The sequence below is a fragment of the Apium graveolens genome, chromosome 7, assembly GCF_009905375.1.
Source record: "Apium graveolens cultivar Ventura chromosome 7, ASM990537v1, whole genome shotgun sequence".
In the NCBI taxonomy this organism is placed as follows: Eukaryota; Viridiplantae; Streptophyta; class Magnoliopsida; order Apiales; family Apiaceae; genus Apium; species Apium graveolens.
Window position 1 is genome coordinate 209,539,044 of NC_133653.1, and position 18,245 is coordinate 209,557,288.

Here is an 18,245-nt window from a genome sequence, read left to right on the forward strand (position 1 = left end):
CATGAAAGTATTTGATAGAAGGTTTCTATTCATTCATAATCTCAAAGGAGTCTTCATGAGGTCCTTGTTGATTAGAGTTCGATTCTGAGTATAACATGCAGTATTGACAGTTTCAGCCCAAAAGTACATTGGAAGACCTGATTCACTTAACATAGTTCTTGCAGCTTCAATCAATGTACGATTCTTCCTTTCTACCACTCCATTCCGCTGAGGGGTTCTAGGAGCTGATATTGTCTGTTAATCCCTTTGTCTGTACAAAATCCATTGAGAAGTGAATTCTTGAATTCTGTTCCATTATCTGACCTTATTGCTCTAACAGGGACATTAGAATCTAACTCGATCAACTTGATATGATCAATCACAACTTGTGGTGTTTCATCCTTAGAGTGAAGGAATAAAACCCACGTATACTTGGAATTGTCATCAACTATCACAAGACAGTAACACTTCTTTGACATCGAAAGAACATTAACTGGTCCAAAGAAATCCATGTGCAATAATTGAAGAATACCAGTTATGGAGGATGTATCAGTGCCTTTGTGACTTGCTTTCTTTGACTTTCCTTTCTGGCATGCCTCACACAGTCCTTCTGGGGAGAATTCCAGTTGAGGCAGACCTCTGACCAATTCTCTCTTGACAAGAGAGTTCATTGTTTTGAAATTTAGATGGGAAAGTCTCTTGTGCCATAGCCAACTCTCATTTGACGATGCCTTTGCATAGAAACAATTAACTTCAGGACTGCTTCCATAGTTCATGTCAGCTACGAACAGATTTCCTTTCCGGATTCCCATCAAGGAGGGTTTTTCATTTTTCTTGTGCAGGATCTGACACTTGAGCTTGTCGAATAAAACATAATAGCCCCTGTCACAGAACTGACTGATACTAAGCAGATTGTGTTCAAGTCCTTGCACAATATACACATTTTCAATGATAACATTTTCAGCTTGCAAACAGCCATATCCCTCAGTTAAACCTTTGTTGTTATCTCCAAAGGTAACCACTGGGCCGGCTTTCTCAACCACATTTGATAGCAGGGCTCTATTCCAGTCATATGTCTTGATGATCCGCTGTCAAAAATCCACACTACCGGTTCCACCTGTTTAATGCCCAACAATACAAATGGATTAGACCTTCTTCGGAACCCAAACTTGGTTGGGTCTGACATACTTGTAGAATTGGCCTTTATCAGGCAAAACAACATTCTTAACTTTTATGTTCTCAACTTTCTCAATGACTGGACATTTGACCTTGTAAACAACCTTGACAAATTTCTGTTTAGGCTTAGGCACAAATGTCTCCTTTCTAGCTTTACGAGGACTAGCAGTCTTAGACCTATTATGCTTCCTATTATTCACATGCTGATGAGGAGTAGTCTTATCACTAGAAACATGCTTACCATTAAAATAAGCATACATCAAATTAAAAGCACAAGACATGCAATTAGGAACACCACATACTTTATGAGAGGAATTAACAATAGGAAAATTATGCATGGTAGGCATGGCATTTTTGTTATCCAACTAAGGTATGTCTGAGTTAGTCTTAGTTGCTTTCCCAACTTTGACTGGAACTTTCGACACACTTGGCTTGGAAACAACCTTCTTATTATCAAGATCTTCAGCACGTATTTCTTCTTGAATAATAAAGGAGGTCTCATCAAATGGTTCAACAATTGATTCTTTATAGAGGGGTTTATCAACACCCTTAAGCACATGTGATACTTCCCTACCTTTAGCACAAACACAATTTTAACCAAGGTTCCATTAATATGATATAAAATTTCTTCAGGGGACACTATACATTTTAATTATATTGTATAAGTGTGTACTATCCTATTCATGCAAATATATGTTAAATCAACTATACGTTTTGATCCAATTTCTATATATATATATAATCATAATTTTAACTTAATTTTATATATTAATTTGATTATGCATATGATTTATTTAATTATTTAATTTATAATTAATATGTTAGATATATTTGAGATGTCATGTCTAATGTGTTTAGTTTTCAGATCTTAACAAACAGGAAATATCAGTATTTACTGGAATCAGTACTTACTGGAAGTCAGAACTTAAGGATATCAGAACTTAAATTATCAGAAGATAAATATCAGAAGATGGATATCAGAACTTAAGTACGGGAGGACTAACAGTTAAGGAAGGAAGCTGATTTACAGGAAAGAAGACCGAGACTAATACAAAAGAAGATATGCATGGAAAGAGTTAAAGGACTTAAAGACTTGTATAAGATATCTGATTGATATATTTTAGGAGACATAATTATATTCCATATCAATTAGAAGTTATCTTGTAATTGTGTACTATATAAACACAGACATAGGTTTACACTATATGTGTTATCATTATCGAGAAGATCATACATTGTAACCTAGCAGCTCTCGTGATATTTGTTCATCACTGAGAGAGAACAGTTCCATTGTAACAGAGTTTATTATATCGAATATATCTGTTTACTGTTACTTGTGTTCGAAATCGATTTGATTGTATTCTACACTGTATTTAACCCCCTTCTACAGTGTTGTGTGACCTAACAAGTGGTATCAGAGCCTATATGTTAACACACATACAGTAAAGATCCGAAACAATCATGTCTGAAGAAGCAGAAAATCCAACCAAGCCCGCCAAAACTGAAGAAACTCAAAAGACTCAAATCCACAGCCGATATGAGACTATTAGGGTTCCCATACTGAGACCTTCTGAGTACCCCATATGGAAAGTGAAGATGGCTATGTTTCTGGAAGCTACAGATCCAGAATACCTTGACAGAATTAATGAAGGACCGCATAAGCCAACCAAGCTCTCTGTTGTAGTTGCAGATCAGCCAGCAATGTTAGGTCCCAATATGTTTGTAGAAGGGGGGGTTGAATACAAACTATACCGTTTAATCGAATTTAATGCGGAATAAAAAGTGAAACAAAATTCAAGTTAAGTAAAACTATTATTAAAATTGAAAGGTGTTACAACAACGGTATCGTTTACAAGGGATTAATCTCAAATAAATTATTACAAATCTAGAATAAATTCGACATGAACTTTTTCTATTTTTACAATAAAAAGATCAAATGCTAAAAGCAATTTGAGATTAAGTTCTAGGGATTTTGATTCGCTAGATAGTTACACAAGAACAAGAGAATAATTTCTAGTGGTTTAGATTTAACTATAAATGCTAGAAATTAATGTTGTAAAATATTGCAGTTGAATATGAAAAGTTTTCTGCTGCTCTATTCTTTTCTTTGTTCTTGTGTTGCTGAAAAAAATGATGATTGTCTTCAATGATCTGCTGCTGTTGACATTTAATTCAACCAATAGAATTGGATTGTACTGGCGAGACAATCAGTGAGACAATCCGTTGATCTAGCAAGACAATCGGCATGACTATTGAATGAACTGGAAAGACTTTCGGTATGACAATGAAATGAACTGCAAAGACTTTCGGTATGACAATTAAATGAACTGGAAAGACTTTCGGTATGACAATTGATTGTCATACCAGTTCAAATGATTGTCTTGCTGAATTAATATTGAATATTACTTCAAAATTAATTCTAAAAAAACATAATATTAATTCAGAATTAATTAACCAATTAATTCAATTAATCAATAAATTAATCTTTGCAGATATAATTTATTTTCTTAATTAAATTATATGATTTAATTAATTAATAGAGAATTAGTATTATTCTTGAACAACAACCACGCTTCTGACAATCTTCTGAAAATCACTGAAAATTATAAATCAATTCACCACTTCAATGTTGACACTCGATGTACTGTCTGGTTCATGAGTGACTAACTTCCGTGACCTTTCTTCATGTCTTGACTTTGATAACATGAATTTCTTCAGATTAAATCCCTGTAATTATCTGATACCCTGACAAGATCTTTGTCACTTGATTAAATCCACAATCTTGATTTATATCACTGAGGCTTGATCAATTTCTTGAACTTCTTCCAGTGAATTAATTCCTCAAGTCTGTAGATGAACATTGTTTCTTAATCCTTTGACAGATGTTACTTTGAGAGATCTCTTTGACGATAGAACCACTATTTACTTGTTACATTCTTATTTGAGTTGAGTTAAATCCTCGAATAAACAAATAGGCTATGACATATGCCTTTCAAGCAAATACCATACCAAATGAGAAAAGTGAGTATACAGCTGAAGATATCTCATCCATTGCCAAGGATGCAAAGGTAAGGCATTTGCTGCATAGTATCATTGATAATGTCATGTCAAACAGGGTAATTCATTGCAAGACTGCAAAGGAGATATGGGATGCTTTGGAGACAAGATGCCAGGGAACTGATGCAATCAAGAAGAACAGGAGGACTATACTCACTCAAGAGTATGAGCACTTTTACTCAAAAAGTGATGAGTCATTAACTGACTTATATGACAGGTTTGTCAAACTCTTGAATGATCTATCACTGGTGGACAAGGAATATAATCTTGAAGATTCAAATCTAAAATTCCTATTAGCTCTTCTAGAAAGTTGGGATTTGAAGGCTACTATTATAGGAGATAACTATGCTCTTGATAAAACTACTCTTGATGAAATTTACGGTATGCTCAAGACTTATAAACTTGAGATAGATCAAAGAAGCAAGAGACATGGAAGACAGTTAAGGACAGTTGTTCTTAAGGCCGAGGAGGAATTCCCCAAAGTGGTTGTCTCAAAGAAAGGCAAAGGAAAGGCTCTCATCATAAAGTCTGATTCAGAATCATCAAGTTCTGATGATGATGATTCAGAAACTGAAAGTTTACTTGAAATAGATGCTGATGAAGAGATGATGAAATTGTGTGCTCTTATGGTGAAGGGTATTACAAAGATAGCCTACAGGAAATTCATACGGGGAAAGAAGTCTTTCAAGAAAGGTGGAAGTACTGATAAGAAAGGTTTCAGAAAGTATGAAGGCAAAAGTGCAAAGTCTGACAGAGGAGACAATTCAAATGTCAAATGCTACAATTGTGGTGAAAGAGGCCACATATCTCCGGACTGCAAGAAAGGAAAGAGTGACAAAGGAAAGGCACTTGTCACAAAGAAGAAAAGCTGGACAGACTCTTCAGATTCTGAAGATGAGGTGAATCATGCTTTAATGGCAAATGCTGATGGCAGCCCTGAAACTGCTGAATTGAAGGTACCTCAAACAACTTATGCCTTTCATACTGATGATATTACTGAGTTGAGATTATATCTTAAAACCATGTTTATTAGCTACAGAGATCAAACTTTAACATGTGAAAGATTAACTTCTGGAAATTATGCTTATAAGAAAAGGAATGATTATTTAGAAAAAGAGTTAGTTATGTTCCATCAAACTCCGAAAGAGAGAGATGATGCTTTTTATATTAGAGATGAATTGCTAAAATTGAATGAATCTCTCAAAACTGAGTTAGAAAAAGAAAAAGAGATTATCATGACTTGGACCAACTCTGGCAGGACAACTCAGAATTTATTAAGTAGTGGAAACAGGAAAGAGTGCTTAGGTTATGGAGATGATAAAAGTGAAAAAGGAACTGAACAATTTGAGCCAATTGTTGTTAAACAAACTGTTAAGCCAAAGGTAAATCCTGTTAAGTTTGTAGCTAAAACTGTAAAGTCTGATTCTGAATAGATGAAAGAGTCTGCGACAGAAGTTAAGGAGAAGTCAACTTCTGACAAATTAGAACAGGATAAACCAGCTGAAGTCAACATAGGCTTAATGACAAAGAAGCAGCTTAAGCATAAGCTGGAAGAAATAAGGAATGTCAACAAGGTTAACACAACTAGGAAAAATAGGAATGTAAAGGAAGGTGTGAATAAAAGCAATAATTATATGCCTGTTCCCAATGCTCCTAGAAAGAAATGTTATAAATGTGGAAACTCTAAACCTCTTGCTTCTTTTTGCAGGAAGAATAAGAATATAAACTCTTTACCTCCTAAGTCAGGAATTAAGAGTCAATCTGTTAGGTTTAAGCCACAAAATCCTTGTTTTCATTGGGGAAGTTTATGGCATTCCATTTATACTTGTAAGGAATATCATAGTTTATACTATGATTATTATCAAATAAAACCTTCTTTGAAGAAAGTTGCTTTAATTCCTTCTAGTGTAAAGTCTGATGCAAAGTCTGATATAAGTTCTGATAAACAACATGTTAGCATAAAATCTGATATTAAATCCGCTGCAAATGCTAACAAACTTAAAAAGGCCAAAGGATCCAAGCAAGTCTGGGTCCTTAAAACTAACCATTAGTGGTCTTTGTGATTACAGGGCAACAAGAAAAACATCCTAGTACTGGATAGTGAATGTTCAGGACATATGACTGGAAATAAAGCCCTGCTCTCAGACTTTGTGGAGAAAGCTGGCCCAAGAGTTTCTTATGGAGATGGCAACATGGGAAAAACTCTGGGATATGGCAATATTAATCTTGGGAATGTCATCATTGAAACAGTAGCTCTTATCTCAGGACTTAAACACAATCTGCTGAGTGTGAGTCAAATCTGTGACAGAGGTTATCATGTGGATTTCTTTGAAGAATACTTTGAAGTTGTAAGCAATTCTACAGGCAAAGTGGTTTTGAAAGGTTACAGGCATGGTAACATTTATGAAGCCAGACTTTCAACAGGTTTTGATGGTTCTGCAATCTGTCTGTTGAGTAGAGCATCAATTGAAGAAATCTGGAATTGGCACAAATGACTCTCTCATTTAAACTTCAACAACATAAATGAGCTTGTAAAGAAATATCTTGTGAGAGGATTGCCAAAATCAGTATTTACTTATTTGCTCCTGATGGCCTTTGTGATTCATGTCAAAAGGCAAAACAAAGAAAATCTTCTTTCAAGAGCAAAATTGAGTCATCAATTCTTGAGCCTTATCACCTACTGCATGTTGATCTATTTAGTCCAGTCAATGTCATGTCTATTGCAAAGAAGAAATATGCTATGGTTATAGTGGATGAGTTCACAAGGTACACTTGGGTGTACTTCTTGCACAAGAAGAATGAAACTGCATTTACTCTAACTGATCATGTCAGACAGCTGTATAAGTTGGTCAAAGATTCTGTTAAAATTATAAGAAGTGATAATGGCACTGAGTTCAAGAATTCAATCATGGAAGAGTTCTGCAAAGAGCATGGAATCAAACAGGAATTTTCTGCACCTGGAACTCCACAGCAAAATGGATTTGTAGAAAGAAAGAACATGACTCTCATTGAAGCTGCACGAACTATGCTTGATGAAGCAAAGCTGCCAACCTACTTTTAGGCTGAAGCTGTGCAGATTGCTTGTTTTACATAGAATGCAACACTCATAAACAAGCATGGAAAAACACCATATGAGATGGTGAAGAAAAAGAATCCAAATCTGAAATACTTTCATGTATTTGGATGTAAGTGTTTTATTCTTAAGATTCATCATGAACAGCTGTCAAAATTTGATCTAAAAGCTGATGAAGGAATTTTTTTTGGATATCCACTTTCCACAAAAGCCTTCAGAGTATACAATTTAAGAACAAGGGTTGTCATGGAATCTATCAATGTATCTTTTGATGATAAGAAGATTACCGGACTTGAAGATTTCAATGATCACGATCAGCTGAGATTTGAAAATGAAGACTTAAATTCTGATTCTGTAAATTCTGATGACCTAAACTCTGATCCTGTAAGTACTGATGACATTGAATCTGTGGTAACAACTCTAAAGGAAAATGCACCTATCCAGGGGGAGCAAGTTGAAGATCCTACCACATCTCAAGACTCTAAAGAAGCATCATAACCTGACACTGGCTCTTCAAGTTCTGATTCATCTAGTTCTGATGAGCCAAATTCTGATAATTCTGGAAGCTCTGATACTTCAAATCCTGAAGGATCCAAGTCAAATTCTGAAGTCTCAGAGAGCATAACTACAGGAGGAGCATCAGAAAATGCTAATGGAGACAACATGGATCATGGGGGGAGGATCCAGTTCTAGAAGTCAACTTCAATCTGCAAGGAAGTGGACCAAATCACATACACCTAACTTAATTATTGGAGATCCTGAAGCAGGTGTCATTACTAGAACTGCAACATCAAATGAATGTCTCTATCATTCTTTTCTATCTCATACTGAACCAAAAAAAGTGGAAGAAGCTCTTCAAGATGCTGATTGGGTGCAAGCAATGCAAGAAGAGTTAAATGAATTTGAAAGAAATAAAGTCTGGACCCTAGTGCCAAGACCGAAGAACAGATCAATTGTTGGCATAAAATGGGTGTTCAGAAACAAAACTGATAGTGATGGCATAATTATAAGGAATAAAGCAAGGCTGGTTGCTAAAGGCTACTCTCAACAGGAGGGTATTGATTATTATGAAACATTTGCACCAGTTGCTAGATTAGAAGCCATAAGGATCTTTTTGGCTTATGCTACTCACAAAAAGTTTAAAGTCTTTCAAATGGATGTGAAAAGTGCAGTTATTAATGGAGAATTGGAAGAAGAGGTCTATGTTGAACAACCTCCAGGCTTTGTAGATTCAAAATTTCCAAATCATGTCTACAGGCTTGACAAAGCACTTTATGGCCTTAAGCAAGCTCCTAAAGCATGGTATGAGACTTTAGCTCAATTCCTTCTAGAAAGTGGATTTCACAGAGGTACAATTGATAAAACACTGTTCTACCTCAACCATGGAAAGGACTTACTTTTGGTACAGATATATGTTGATGATATCATATTTTGTTCTACAAATGCCAAACTCTGTGAGAGGTTTGCAAAACTAATGCAGTCAAGATATCAAATGAGTATGATGGGAGAACTTAGTTATTTTCGAGGCCTTCAAGTCAAGCAGAATAAAGGAGGTACTTTTATCTGTCAATCTAAGTACACCAGAAATTTACTGAAGAAATTTGGAATGCAAGATTATTCAACAACATCCACTCCCATGGCCACTGCAACCAAGTTAGATAAAGATACCGGTTCATCAGTAGATATTACTAACTACAGAGGTATGATGGGCTCTTTACTCTATTTAACTGCAAGTAGACCTGATATCATGTATGCTACCTGTTTTTGTGCAAGATTTCAGGCTGATCCAAGAGAACCTCACTTAATAGCTGTGAAAAGAATTTTCAAGTACCTTAAGGGTACAACTGATATGGAATTGTGGTATCCTAGAGAATCAGATTTTAAGGTAATAGGTTACTCAGATGCAGATTTTGAAGGATGCAAAATAGACATGAAAAGTACTAGTGGAAGCTGCCAATTTCTTGGAGGCAAATTGGTTTCTTGGTTTAGCAAGAAACAGAAGTCAATTTCCACATCAACTGCAGAAGCAGAATATATTGCCGCAGGAAGTTGTTGTGCACAGATTCTTTGGATGAAGAATCAGTTACTGGATTATGGGTTAGAATTTTCTAAAATCCCTATTTACTGTGATAATCAAAGTGCTATTTCTGTGACAGGTAATCCATTTCAACACTCAATGACAAAGCACATCAGTATTAGGTACCATTTCATAAGGGAACATGTGATGGAAGGTACAGTGGAATTGCATTTTATTCCAACAGAATAATAACTAGCAGATATCTTCACAAAACCACTATGTGAAGCTACTTTTACAAGACTGGTGTAATAACCCCAATTTTTGGAAATTTTTGAAACCCTTATGAATAGTGTTTTGCTGAATAAGAAAACTTTTCATGCCACACTATGTAGGGGTTCTGTTATTGATATTCTGAGATTTTATTAGTACTCTATATGGTATATAAGTGTATGTAAAGATCGTCAGAATCCAATACCGAACACTTTGATTTTTCCCGGAAATCCACTAGATACGGAAAGAATTGAGTATAAGGTAACAGGATAAAAAGGATTTAAATAAAAGGATTGTAAGAGAGGATCATAAAAGGATTAGAGTGTATTGAGAAAGGTTAAGGGAACCCAAGTAATAAGATCCCGGGTATGATCCCTCAAACGATAAACGAAAACGAAAGTTAAGCGAACCGTATAACAGATCAGCGGTCATTAGGCAAACAATTAGGAAGTTAATCAAAGAGATTAGAGGGGATGATGTCATCCAACTAATGAGAAGAGGACAAAGAGGGGAGGATGACATCACATGATGACATAAGCATGACATAGGGAGGAAGGAGATGTGGTTGGTTTATAACCACACAAAGTCAAGGTTAGAAAGGTAATTACCCAAAAACAAAACAAAAACAACCAACCAAAAAATCAAATCAAAGCAAAAAACACAAAAATCCCTCTCTCTCCAAGCTTGCTCTCGGCTTTTCTTCTTTTTCAAAGAAGAAATTTCCAAAATTTAAGATCCAAGGCTTGTTAATTAGTGAGGTAATTATCTAAGGTTCCTTGTACATAGATATGGATGTCCTATAAGTTTAAGCTTCTATTTCCTTCACAATCTCTTCCATTAATTCAAGGAAGAAGATGGTGAATAGTAACTTTCAAAAAATAACTTTAGTTTTCTTGAATTTTTATGAAAGTTTAAGGTTATACAAGCAAGGATCAAGGTTCTTTAGGCATTCAAAGTTCTTGTGTTGTGTTAAGAAGCTTCAAGGAAGGTATAATCTCTTAACCAAGCTTTGTTATTGAATGTTAAGAGCATAATATGAGTATTATAGTTCATGAGAGGCTTGATGGTTGTGTATGTAGGGATTAGTTGGTTTTGGGATGTTTTTGGAGTTGTAAATCTTGGTTGTTGATTAATGAACTTAAGTGTAGTTTAAATTCATGATAAAGAATAGTATAAATTGTTAATGTTGAGTTGTTGGGGCTGTTATGATAAAGTATGGATGGAGTTTTTATTGGGTTGTGATTGTAGGTTGATTGTGAGATGAAATGGAGTGGTTTAAAATTGGGTAATCGCGTAAACATAGCCGTCGTAATGCCCGATTTACCGTAGACTGTTTTTGTTCTTAATATCAGAACCCTTGAACTCACTGTTAGGTTTTGACCATTGCCATGGTTAGATAGTTCATGTTACGAGCTTCGTTTTGATATGTAGTTCGTTTGATTCCGATGTACGGTTTAGGAGAAACGGCCGTTTTAAGTAATGACGTTTCGCGAACGAACCCTTACCCCTCGCCTTACTTTGAAACATAGGTTAAAGACCTTAAAAGACTAATTGAAGTATGAAACATTTATGTAAGGTGTAATAGGCAGATGGTAAGACACTCGCGAAGGAATCGCCTTAAAACTCATAATGGTTAAATTATTAAAAATGGTGGAGCCGAGGGTACTCGAGTGACTTAAGAGAATCAGTAAGCGCAAAGTGAACGTTAGGACTCTAAATGGTTAAAGTCTAGTTTCTTAAGCGACCGGGGTTTAATTCCGACTTATGTTGTTGTTCATAGGTTATCGGACCCATTCTAAGCTTAAGCCTATCCGGGAGCACTCAGGCAAGTTTTCTACCCGCTATACTGTTGTTGTGATGTATATATGTATATGCATTGTCTTGTGATAAATGCATGTTGGTTAATTAGCAAATTCTTGCGATATATTAGAGCATGTGATATGTTATATATGCATGCCTGTTTCGTATTCTTGATTTATATATCTGTTGGTTCAAATGCTTATTAGTTGCATAATACCTATGCTAGAGATAAGCGGTAATTTGCATATACCCTTAGTAAAGGGGACCCCAAGGTGAACATTTTCTAAAACCGGGAGTCGATGTTCCCGAGTATATTATATATATATATATATATTTAAATATATATATTGATATAGTTTTGAAAACTATTAATCGAATAAGGTTTATTCGATAACTTTTATTTATTTAATGAATAATATTACGAATATTCATTCGAGGGCTTATGACTCCTTTTATTTATTTAATGAATATTATTACGAATATTCATTCGAGGGCTTATGACTCCTTTTATTTATTTAATGAATATTATTACGAATATTCATTCGAGGGCTTATGACTCCTTTTATTTATTTAATGAATATTATTACGAATATTCATTTGAGGGCTTATGACTCCTTTTATTTATTTAATGAATATTATTACGAATATTCATTCGAGGGCTTATGACTCCTTTTATTTTATTTAATTAATATTATTACGAATATTCATTCGAGGGCTTATGACTCTTTTATATTATTTATTGAATATTATTTGAATATTCATTCGAGGGCTTATGACTCAGTTTATATTATTTAATGAATATTATTTGAATATTCATTTGAGGATCTATGACTCCGATTATTTGCTGAAATATATTCTTTATTTTATTAAAGAATAAGGTGTCGATAATCAAACTTATTTTTGATTATTCAAAAAAAGATAGTACTTTCGAATAAGTATATCTTTGGTTATTTAATACTCGTTTCAAGTATAAGTTTTACAACTTCTACTTCAATTATTTTTATAAGGATTATCATTATGGGAATATTATTTAAATAATAATATTCAGATATTTTCTAATATATCGGGACTGATTTACTTGATTAAATCAGCAGTATTCGAAACACTCTTTAAAGTGTTTTCGAGTCTTCAAAATGATTCTTAAAAGTTAGAGCGGATCCCAAAACTCATTTTTATATTTAAGATCTTCCTTTCAAAGGGGATTTAAATATTCGCTCAAAACCTGGGGGATCCGGCTCAGTGGTGTATTTTACATTCGCAACGAGGTTGCTGTTTTGATAAATAAATTGATTACTTACCCAACGTTCGGGAAGTAAGTCCATCTATCGAGTCGGCATAAGCAACATGGGCTCAGTGGGCGTCCATGATAGTGTAAGTGGCTCAGTGGGAGTCCATCAAATGCGTAAGGGGCTGAGTGGCAGTCCGGCATAAGGTCCCTTTGCGACCAGGGTGATGACCAGTGGGGAATTCGTCCATCTACTAGTAGAAAAGGTTACTTATTGGTATCTTTGCCTGATCAGCAAGATATCGGGTTTATGCCACAATTCTTTTTCCTTCCAAAAATTTATTGGATGTTACAAACTCTGTTCATACTTTACATGACAGAGGTTTTCAGGAAATATATAAAGAAGATATATATGTGGATATATATATCGGAACTTAATGAAGTATATCATAACTTCATTTCCTTCAATAATACTTCAAAGATTAATCTATTTAAATCTTGTCTTGTAGTCTCATCTATGTGATGAACTGTTGAAAGCTCATTATAACTTGAACGGTGGTAGTTCAAGTAGTATTTGGAAAAGATATAAGTATATTGGAGTATCTTGTAACCTCATCTTTTAAACTTATATCTAGTAAATGATTATCTTATGCATGACAAAGATTTTCAGAAAAACGTTGAGACAAGGTTAGATATATGAGATCACCTTGCAACGATATTTTTATACAGTTATAAACTGGAACTCTGTGTATATTATGCATGGAAGAGCACTTCCAAGATTTTGAAAAGTATATATGTATATATACTGAATATTTTGCGACTTCATCGCATTAAGATATCAAACTTGGTTCATTTCTTTTGACCAAGACTTTCATGAGTACTATGAGAAGGCTCATATATTGTAAATTATTATACATATTATTTTGGTGGGCTTGCTGCTCACCCTTGCTTTCTTCTTTCATCACACAACATCAGATAGACAAGATGAACAGGACCAAGCTCCCAATTCGCGAGCGGATAGGAAAAGTTTCGCAGTTCCTATAGGCGTTGATGTCGCTGTAGCTGAGGTAGGAGCTACCAATAGGCTAGGCTTTCAACTTTTGATGTACCAGACTTATGTATATTATGAATTGTAATAATGGCAAAGAAATATAAATTTATTCAGAAACCTGTTTAAGGTGTATTGGCATATAATTGTGGAATAAAGCGACTTGTGATTATTTTTGGATATTCATCTCTGAGACTATAACTTGTGGTGTGTGTGTTTATTGTGGGGTCACAGTACAGTGTAGTTGATTATTTATTAAGATTGGGTGTTATTAAGGGAAATGGAACTCGTGACAACCCGGATCCCCGACCTCGGATTTGGGGGTGTTACAGAAGTGGTATCAGAGCTAAGCGTTATAAACCTCAGAGATGATGTGACGTTAAGATAATAAGTTCACTAAGATAATATGAACTCTTGCCAAGTTCATAGTCGGGCTACCTAACATAGTATTGACAGTTAAAACCCTTATGGGAACCCTTATAAATATCGTGATAAGAAGCGTAGTTCGTTATCGTATATGGTAGCGGGACTCCGAACCCTGAGGTTGAGGAGCAACAACGCGATGATATTTTATTACTTATTGGAGATCAGATTATGGATCCGATAGAGCGTCCTAACGCGGGATCGGATGATGTTCATATTGAGGATGTAGCGGTTGAGGATGTTGTCCTAGAAGGGATAGTTGCTGAGGAGGATCCTGACAAGAATGAATAAAGGACCACTGATGAATTGATGACCATGGTTAGGACGACTACCAGAGGTAGGATTGGTCGATCACTACCGGAGGTTCGTTCAAGTTTGTAAAGATAGTAGCCCCCTTTAACGCGGCTTACTCATAAGACTGAGAAGTTCGAATAGACAGAGAAATGTGAGAACAGCTTTTAAGAACTAAAGCAAAGGTTGGTGACGGCTACTATGTTGGCGTTGCCTGATGGAAAATGAGATTTTGTGAAGTATAGTGACGCTTCGCATAAGGAATTAGGGTGCTTCTTATACAGCACAGTAAGGTAATCACGTACGCGTCAAGACAATTAAGGGAATATAAAATTCGATGTCCCCATCCATGAGCTTGGGCTCGTGGCAATAGTTTTGCCCTAAAGATTGGAGGCACTACTTGTATGGAGAGAAGTGCGAGATTTACACAAGCCATAAGTGCTCTAGTGCATTTTTACGCAGAAAGAGCTCAACATGCGCCAGAGGAGGTGGTTAGAGCTAATCAAGGATTACAATTATGAGATTCTTTATCATCCAGGGAAAGCCAAAATGGTGGCTAATGCCCTTAGTATAAAGGAGAGACTCAAGATGAAAATGTCTTTGGGAGAGTTGATAAGAGATTTTGAGAAAATGGAAATAGAAGTGAAGGTAACCGGAGCCGGTACCGAAAAGCTGTTTGAGATTGCAATACAGCCCGAATTATTGGAAAAGAACATATTATGACAGAAAAAGTGATGAATGAAGGTATAGAGCCAACAAATAGATAAGAGATTAATACCGAGAAAGATGATAAGGGAATAATGAGGTATTCCTACAGAATTTGGGTTCCAAATGTTCAAGAGCTTAAAGATGAGATCTTAGATGAAAGCTAGTTTGAGGAATAAGATTTAGAGCAAACCCTGAACGTGATAGTCAGGGAGGTCGCCATCAAGATAGAAGGAACCCATAACATAATGAAGTGGAAAATGAGGATTAAAAACATGTAGGCTGACCCCGATTATGGGGAGGAGGAGGGAACGTTCAGACTAAGGAAACAGAAGTCGAGTAAGGAAAGGAGACCCGAGACGGTACTCCTATACGACAATTTATGGACCTTTCTAGACAGAACTTAGACTATTATCCCCAACCACCACCCTGAGGAAACAATGCGATAGGAAATTCTTTCAGGACCTTTAAGTCTTTAAGCTCTCAGAGTTCCAAGGAACAGGTTGACCTAGTCGAGGCAAGAGCCTGGCTAAAGGAAATAGAGGAATCATTTGAGATTCTGAATGATTGACGAATCACAAAAGACTATTTTTGTCACTTACCCTCCTAAGAGAGAGACCACCCACTGGTGAAAGGCCAAGGAAGGCATGAAGCAAGAGATTATAATAAACTGATTTAAGTTCAGTCAATTGTTTTCGGGAAAGTAATTTCCAAAGATAAGGAGATAGTGTAAAAGCTTTGGAGCTAGAACAAAAGCGGATAAGTATGATGAATTATGAATCTAAGTTGTAAAAGTTGTCAAGATTCGTTCTGAGGACACGAATCCAGAATGACGGGATGTTTGAAATCAATACTTATGTTGAATTAGTTCATGAAATAAGGATAAGAGAAAGGAAAATAAAAAGAAACTGAAGTGAAAAGGAATATAAAGGCAATAGAGTTTGAGGTATGATAAGGGAGTTGGGTATGAGGAAACCCTAAAGACTCGTAGCAATAGAAATAGAAAAGTATGCATTCGTCAGGATGAGGGTGATTCACCATGAGTTAAAATTGATGGTTGAGGGCATAAGAGATACATATATTTTTATCCCCTGTAAGTTGGGAGGATTCGAGGAAACCTTGAGATAGTTCGAAGGATAAATAATGAGACGCGGATAGACTGAGGAGACAAGAAAGTAAGAAATTAGGAAAAATTGGATGAAGGAAGTGACCTTCAAGAATGTGAAGTGTAAGACCGGTGGCAGGATACCCAGAAAGGGAGACGACAGGTAGGAAAGATATCCCAACATTGAGATGACTGTTGAGATAAACAACAAAAATAAATGAGGAATTATTAAGAAGAAGTTACCGTTGAACACGACCAATATCTTCCAGAACACCCCTGTTATCATTACCGAATCAGGCAAGAAAAGTGGATAACCGTTATTATCTTTTGGAGGCCATATGGATTGACCTCATTTTGGATAAGGATACTATTATGAAATTTGGTATAGAATATCGAGGTGGAAATGATTGAATAAGATACCCTTATCAGGGATATATGACTTGATTTATCCATGAAAGGATGCAAGTACCTTTTTAAAGGTGGGATTAAGGACATAACCTCAATATCTTGAGATGAACCATGGGGGATGCATAAAGGATGGCATTTCACCCTTAATAGGGACATTATTAGTTTGGGTAGTATGGAACGAAGGACTAAGGTAATAACAACCTTTAAGGATCAGTGGAGAAATTTTTCAGAAGTATATAGACAATGATTCTGGTATTAATAAATGGTATCTTGATATGCCCTGTAACTAGGGAATACATGAGGAACGATTCAAGGATAACCTTAGAGGTTTTACAAGGAGAAAGGTAATATTCAAAATTCTCAAGAATAGAAATGTTGATAAAGGAAATATGACGTAATTATAATGATGCCAAGTGAGGCACGTGTTAAACCACGAGAAGGTATGGATCGAACCAGTAATGGTCGAAAATGTTCAGGGCAATTAGGACTTAAGATAAAAGATGTTCTAATTATGATTGAGAGTCAGTCGTGACAGTGATTAACCTTTAAAGACTGAGGCAATAACTTATGGAAAAATGGTGATTTTTTTTACTCATCAGATTTTAAGGAAAACATCTTCACAAAAGCTGTGATTGAAATGAGGTAGAAAATTTATTTGGAGGTGGTTAAAATGACATTGACTGTAAGGAAATTTTACTATCAGGAAAGGCCAAAGAGGCGGCCGACACTTTAAAGGTAAGAGGATAATTATAGGCGCTTGTGCCAAAGGAATACAGTGATGATGGTTAAAGCTATGCAGGTTGTATTATGGTTTGGAAGATTGACATTCCTTCTGATGACTGTGCAATACCCAACCGTAATAGTAGTTAGTAAAGGTTTAATTCGTGTAATCGCCATGAGTGGGCTATCTATCTCAGAAGGTACTATCTTGAGAATAATCCAGGACCATATTTCAAAAAGGACTAAACAAACCTTTGAGTTAAGTCTTCTATGGAAGACATATGATAAGAATGGTATTCACCTGCTATCGTTGCTTGGACTGAAACTCTTCTGCAATTTTATCTGCTTCATGTCATGTATGTATGTCAGGATCAGGAGTGTTCTTCATGAATCAGGAATGGTGATTATGTTACCTCCTTAGAAGGATTTGATACGACATATATGGACTCCGTATGGTTAGATATTAAGATTTCATGGAAAGTGAATGACGACAGTAGGTCAGTGCTGGACCATAGTAATGCAGCAATGATTCTGCGAGTAATGAGCTGATTACAACCGTGAGAGTTGATTTGGAATGGATGTTGAGATTGAGTACCACTAATCGGGTCGTGGTAATGTATAAGTTATCATTGATAGACTAATTAAGTAGAGTATCTACCTATTGAATATTTATTCCTTCTTATAAAAAGAGAGTCGTATTACTATATGAGGAAGGTTGCGGTGCAAGCATAGAATTCTAGTAACGATGATGTCTAGAATGAGATCCCAGATTCGATTTTCGATATCGAGGGAGTTTCAAAGGTGATTGTGTATAAGCTCGAGGAAGAGCATGGGTCCATAGAATGATGGACGGGATAGCGAAAATATTTAGGCATGTGAAATACGATGCTATAATACTTGATGTTGATATAAATACATATATGTTTTGTTCTCCTATGACAAACCTCT